The 6,924-nt window shown below is 33.9% G+C and overlaps 1 long non-coding RNA gene across 1 annotated transcript; it reads left to right on the top strand.

Annotated features, from left to right (window-relative positions):
- The first annotated feature begins 318 nt into the window (after positions 1-318).
- Positions 319-6,666, top strand: LOC108315090. Its single transcript, XR_001829822.2, has 3 exons — positions 319-338; positions 3,703-3,707; positions 6,578-6,666. It is a non-coding gene; the product is annotated as an uncharacterized LOC108315090 (long non-coding RNA).
- Positions 6,667-6,924: the final 258 nt, after the last annotated feature.

Raw genomic sequence — 6,924 nt, 5'->3', positions numbered from 1 at the left:
TCTTTCAGAGAAAATGTGTTTTTGTCTTAGACTACTATCATAGCATTTTGTGATGATGCGAGATATGGCAAGCATGTGAGCGAAAATGTCTTATTGTATTTCTGCAATTCAGAATCAAAGTTGCTTTTTTAAAAACATCTTTATGCCAGTGGCATATTTATGTAGCCATTTATCTACAAATAGATTATCTAGAAAATGTCTAAGACATAAATCTCAGTGAAATCATCCCAGCATACAGGTACAAGATAAGTAATTTGGCTTTAAATGGTCCAGTCTAGTGGAGAACTAGAAAGCACTTGTTTTGCCAGAAAGAATGTGTGCTTTAAAGAAAATAAGATGTTATCTTTATTTCTACTATGTCCACAGAAATTATAATTAGTTGTTTTTCTAATCAAGGTAATTTTAAGAATGTTAATCTGATTGTTACACTAAAATAGAATACAGATTGCTGAGAATTGTTTTATTATTTGTGATTCCATTTATTATTTTGTCACATGAACCTTACATTTCAAAATGATCTGTTCTTACATTTTAAAAAATTTGAATAATTTTTCTTCTTTTCTGTTAATCAAAACACCAAAAATGTACTTTGAAAATGAAGGTCTAGAAATCAAAAGTCAGAAATTTGATGTTGGAGTTAGTCTATAAAGCCATATTGCTGAAAAATATACATATATTTTCTTTACTACTAAAAAAAAAAGCTAACAGAGTCCTGTGAGTAAATCCATGGACTTGCAAGCTGGGATCCCATTTGGGGAAATAGCATTTTTACCACTTTAATAATGTTGTGGTTTTCTTGATTCAACTTTGGCTGATTCTAATTTTTTTATCTCTTCACATTAGCCTCATGGGGAAATATTTGTTTAATGTAAAAATCGTGGAAAAAAATAGAGAACTTTCCATGGCTATATTCACAATTTGTCAGACTTCAGAAACAAAGCATAAACATTGCCCAGGCGGGCCAGAGAATGCACTAAAGGTAGAACTGTACAAAGAAAATTAACATGGCTCCTTTGCAAAGATAAAAATTTATAAAGTATTTTTCATTTTTTGTTGTTTTGACTCTCTAATTCTGGATTGGAAGCCCTTTCTATATGTTATCTTAAAAACTGTACTCTCTATACTGTGGCATTTTCCAGACTATACTATAATCTTAAGCTTGTTTTATTATAACATTTGTACTATATTTTAAGTTCCATACAGGGACAGACTGTATTCATCTTACTTAACATTGTATTTACAACAAATGAGCACAGACTTTGGCACAACCTAAGTTCTTATTTACACATAAAGAGCTAAATGAATGAAGAAATAAAGTAAGAAGTGTCCTAAGATAATAATGGAAAATGTTAAATGAAAGTGAATATATTTTAGGGAATATTTAAAAAATTCTTTTCTTTTATAATCAAATCCTCTCTTCACTATAAACAGAAGTAAATATAGAAATTGATTGGGAAACCAAGGGTGAATACATGTGACAGAAGGAAGAGTTTGTACCATAGTGATTTAAATAAGATCAGCAATAGAGTTTGGCATAATTATAGACTGGAGAACAGATGTACATATTGAACTCTGGGTTTCTCATATTTTTCTTAATTAATGTAGTTAAATTATGATTGTTTTAGTGAATACTCAATTATATACTTCAAATATTATTAATAATTTTGGAATACAATGGTAAATTTGAAATTTATTTTGTTCATTTTTTGAGACAGAATTCTAATATATCGACAACATTTAAAAATAAATATTTTATTAAATGGCAGGAATTTCATAGGTGAGGTAAGTTGAAATTTAAAAGTCAAATGTAAAAAGTATAATTAGAAAATTAATTATAATGAGAATAGGTTATTTTAATTCAAAATATTTGGCTCATTAATATATAATATTTACTGATAAAATAAAATGTAAGCTATCCCTAAAATAGAAATAATACAATTACATGAAGAATTTGACTTTGGATTCAATATTAGGGAGCAAAGCATTTTAATTCAAATTTTCCTTCTCAAACTCATAAGAAACAAGAGAAAACAAAAGTAACAGAGAGAAAATTATGGTTTTCAGTGAGGCAAATATCTATAACATCAGATCCTTAACTGAGGATGAATATGTGTCAAATACATGTAATTAGGGTCAAAATAAGAAAAAGTATCTAGGATCAATTAGATATTAGGATCTTTGGCTAATTGCTATTTTGTATGCATAATAGACCTGAAAATTTTCTACATACCATTTCTCTATTCTTCTCTATAAATATACCCTGAAGTGAGCCTGAGTTGGGGTAGAAGGACTTTCTGTTAAGTTGATCACACCTCCCTTCTCTCTTTTATAATATGCACATCTTGGTCCATTGTATGTGATTGTGATTCTGGTATTTAAACTTACTTATTTTTCACATAGCATAGTCTCTGCATGCAAACCCATATTTCATCTGGTGCTCAAGAAAACACAAATCTCTTCCAATGCAGAACAAAAAATTCGCTTCATTGGATTTGCTGAGAAATGATATGCTGGACTTCAAGTGAAACATTCCCCCCAATTTTTTCACAGTAGATTTCCTATTCCTGATTTTCACTCCTTGAAATTATGAATGATGAGATTCTTTTGTAGACAAACCACTTCCTGATATAATCAAAAGTGGAAGAATGCCAACATACACAAAATTATAGTTTGGCATGGGTAAGTTTTTCAAGCACAGAGAAATTCAAAGAATATTTGCTCAATTTTCTATAAATTTTTTGGAAGTATGTAATTTTCTTGGGAACTCAAAATAAGGAAATCAATACAGATGAAGAAATTTAAAACCAATAGAGCAATAACTATAGAATAAAACAAGAAAATTTTTGAGAGAGTTTAAACATGTAAAAAATAATAGGCCATCCCAGATGGGTTCACAGATGAACTGTTTTACAATTCTATGGAATATTAAGAATGAATTTACACTTTTCCAGAACAGAGGACAAAAAAGGAACTCTTCCAAAATATTTTGTGCTAAGCTAGAATTATAGTGCTACCCAAACTTGACACGTAAAACACACACTCACATGTATAACTACACAACGGCCTGATGTTTAATTACTGATGCCGAAATTTGAAAAAAAAAAAAAGTTTAAAAATCTACAATACACTAAAGTTTATAAGTTGACCACAAAATTTTACTCTAGTAATTCATGTGTGGTTCAGTATAAAAGCATCCATTTATAACTTCACCATAGTCATATATAAAAGGCGAAAAACAATATTATCTTAATAGAAACTAAATTACATTTGTAAAATGTGTAGTATCAATTTCTGATAGTAACTCATAACAAGAGGAGAAAAATTAAAATTTCCCATAGCACGACTTTAAAAAGCCCACAAAACTCTTTAATTCCAAATTTTAAAAAAACCCTGCTTAGCTGAAATATGCAAATTTCTATCGAAGTATGAAATGAAGCAAGGATATACTGTTTGATATAAAACCATCACAAATTTTGTTTCATTCTGTCATTAAGAGATACTTATTTTATTTTTCTTGGTCTGGCCCCGTGACTGTTAATCAGTGGAAGCAGTGGCAGTTTCAAGGGAAGACTTAAAGAAAGCCAGACAGTTTTGCTTTTTTTTTTTTAAGACGGAGCTTTGCACTGTCGCCTAGGCTGTAGTGCAGTGGAGCTCTGCTACGTGAGAAATATGACCTGACTGCTAGAGAGACCACATAAAGAGACCAAGTGGAAAAACTTAGAGCAGAAGCTTTGTTTGTTTGTTTTTGAGACCGGGTCTGGCTCTTTCAACCAGGCTGGAGTGCAGTAGCACGATCTTGGCTCACTGAAACCTCCTGCTCCCAGGTTCAAGCAATTCTCCTGCCTTAGGCTTCCAAGTAGCTGAGAGTGCAGACTCATGCCACCATGTCTGGCTAGTTTTGTGTTTTTTTTAGAGATGGGGTTTTGTCATGTTGGTGAGGTTGGTCTCAAACTTCTGACCTCAGACAGAGTTTTGCTCTGTCACCCAAGCTGGGGTACAGTGATGCAATCTCAGCTCACTGCAACCTCTGCCACCTAGGTTCAAGAGATTCTCCTGTCTCAGCCTCCCAAGTAGCTGGGATTACAGGTGCTTTCCACCACATCCAGCTAATTTTTGTGTTTTTGTTCCTTTATTTTTTATACCCCCCTTTTTTTAACTTTTAAATTCAGGGGTACCTATACAGGTTTGTTACATAGGTAAAATTTTTGTATTTTTAATAGAGATGGGGTTTTCCATGTTGACCAGGTTGGTCTTGAACTCCTAACCTCAGGTGATCCTCCCACCTTGCCCTCCCAAAGTGTTGGGATTATAGATGTGAGCCACTGCGATTGGCCAGCAGAAGCTTTGAGACTAATTTTTGTTTTTTTATTTTTATTTTTTTTATTTTTTATGTTTTCTCTTTCCCTGTTGAGATGGAGCAGCCATCTCAGCAACTCAGCTGAACCTCCAACTGTTGTTACCTGAGTGCAACTGCAGGACAGAACCTAGGCAAGACCAGCACGTGAAACCCAGTTGAGCCAAGGTGACCAACAGATCTATAAGATATAGAAAATAATTTTTGTTTTGAGCTCCTATGAGTTGAAGTTGATTGTTATGGAGTAAACAAAAGCTGAAAAAGAACTGTTACTTAGAAGTTGCTCCTGTAATATAAAACTAACACATGAGGCATTGGCGTTAGGGCCTGGTGCAGAGTGGAAGGACGGAGAAACAATTGCTATTGGAGGCAAGAAAAAGACAACTTGTGCTATGAAGTGCTGGGAAGTCTGGCATCAGTGTTGCTGGAGGTAATGTGGAAAATTTATATATGCAGTTGATCCTCATTCATGGATTCTGTATTTGTCAGTTTGCTTAATTGGTAAAATATTTGTAATCCCCAAATCAATACTGTGGCACTGTCATTTGTAGACATGTACATAGCAGTGAGAAATCTGAGTCATCAAACACCATGGTCCAGTTGAGGCGGAACAGGGCAGTTCTCCTTGTATTTCAGCTCCCTTAGAATGTTCTTTTTGCGGTCTATTTAGTGTCACAATTTTTACATTTTTGTGCTTTTTATTGGTGATTTCACTGTCTAAAAATGCCCCCAAAGCATACTGGTGAAATACTATCTAGTGTTCTTAAGTGCTAAAAGGCTATAATATGCCTTATGGAGAAAATACATGTTAGATAAGCTTTGTTCAGGCATGAACACAAGGCTGTTGGCTGTGAGCTTTGAGGTAAATAAAAGTATAAATTAGCTAAAGTTTCCTTATACAGAAATGCACATAAAACAAGATCATGCATTAGTCAATGGACAAAAATACTGTGACTAGAGGTTCATGAGAATCTAACCTTGTATTTCCCTTAGGGGCAATGATTCAGTATTCATGAATTCAGTGTTCACCAGAAACTTGTAACTACCTCAAATAAGCAGAAATGGCTTATATATAAATACATACCTGTAGACATGGATAAGGAGATTTCAAGATAGAATGTTGGTAATGCTAACTGATTTCATGTATCTGAGCATAAGAAAGGAAAAAAATAGCATTCAAGTAAAGTATAAAAAAGTATTTCAAACCTGTGTCTTGCTGTTTGGAAAATCAACTCTTTCTTTGTCTCAGATTCTCTAAGCATCAGAATACTATTAAAACATAGTTTCTTTGTAGCAGTTGCGAATGGGAATTCACTCATGATTTGGCTCTCTGTTTGTCTATTATTGGTGTGTAGGAATGCTTGTGATTTTTGCACATTGATTTTGTATCCTGAGAATTTGCTGGAGTTGCTTATCAGTTTCAGTTTTTGGGCTGAGATGATAGGGTTTTCTAAATATATGTCATCTCATGTCATCTGCGAACAGAGAAAATTTGACTTCCTGTTTGAATACCATTTGTTTCTTTCTCTTGCCTGATTGCCCTGGCTAGAACTTCCAATACGATGTTGAATGGGAGTGGTAAGAGGAGGCATCCTTGTCTTGTGCTGGTTTTCAAAGGGAATGCTTCCAGCTTTTGCCCATTCAGTGTGATATTGGCTGTGGGTTTGTCATTAAATAGCTCTTATCATTTTGAAATATGTTCCATCAATACCTAGTTTGAGAGATTTTTAGCATTAAGAGGTGTTTAATTTTATCAAAGGCCTTTTCTGCATCTATTCAGATAATCATGTGGTTTTTGTCATTGGTTCTGTTTATACAATGGATTACATTTGTTGATTTGTGTATGTTGAACCAGCCTTGCATCCCAGGGATGAAGCTGACTTAATTGTGGTGGATTAGCTTTTTGATGTGCTGCTGGATTCAGCTTGCCAGTATTTTACTGAGGATTTCACATAGGTGTTTATCAGACATATTGCCCTGAAATTTTCTTTTTTAGTTGTGTCTCTGCGAGGTTTTGTTATCAGTATGATGCAGACCTTATAAAATGAGTTAGGGCGGAGTGCCTCTTTTTCTATTCTTTGGAATAGTTTCAGAAGGAATGTTATTAGCTTGTCTTTCTACCTTTGGTAGAATTCTGCTGTGAATCCACCTGGTCCTGGGCTTTTTTTGGTTGGTAGACTATTAATTGCTGCCTCAATTTCAGAACTTGTTCTTGGTATTCAGGGAATACAATTTAGAAGGGATTTGAAGGACCTTTTCAAGGAGAACTACAAACAACTGCTCAAGGAAATAAGAGAGGACACAAACAGATGGAAAAATATTCCATGCTCATGGTTAGGAAGAATCAATATCTTGAAAATGGCCATACTGCCCAAAGTAATTCATAGATTCAATGCTATCCCCATCAAGCTGCCATTGACTTTCTTCACAGAATTAGAAAAAAACTACTTTAAAATGTATAGAGAACCAAAAAATAGCCTGTATAGCCAAGACTATCCTACACAAAAAGAACAAAGCTGGAGGCATCACACCACCTGACTTCAAACTATACTACAAGGTGACAGTAACCA

This window comes from Cebus imitator, unplaced genomic scaffold (genome assembly GCF_001604975.1).
Source record: "Cebus imitator isolate Cc_AM_T3 unplaced genomic scaffold, Cebus_imitator-1.0 Scaffold168, whole genome shotgun sequence".
Taxonomy (NCBI): Eukaryota; Metazoa; Chordata; class Mammalia; order Primates; family Cebidae; genus Cebus; species Cebus imitator.
The sequence above is the reverse complement of the archived record's forward strand: the minus strand, read 5'-3'. Positions and strand labels throughout refer to the sequence as shown.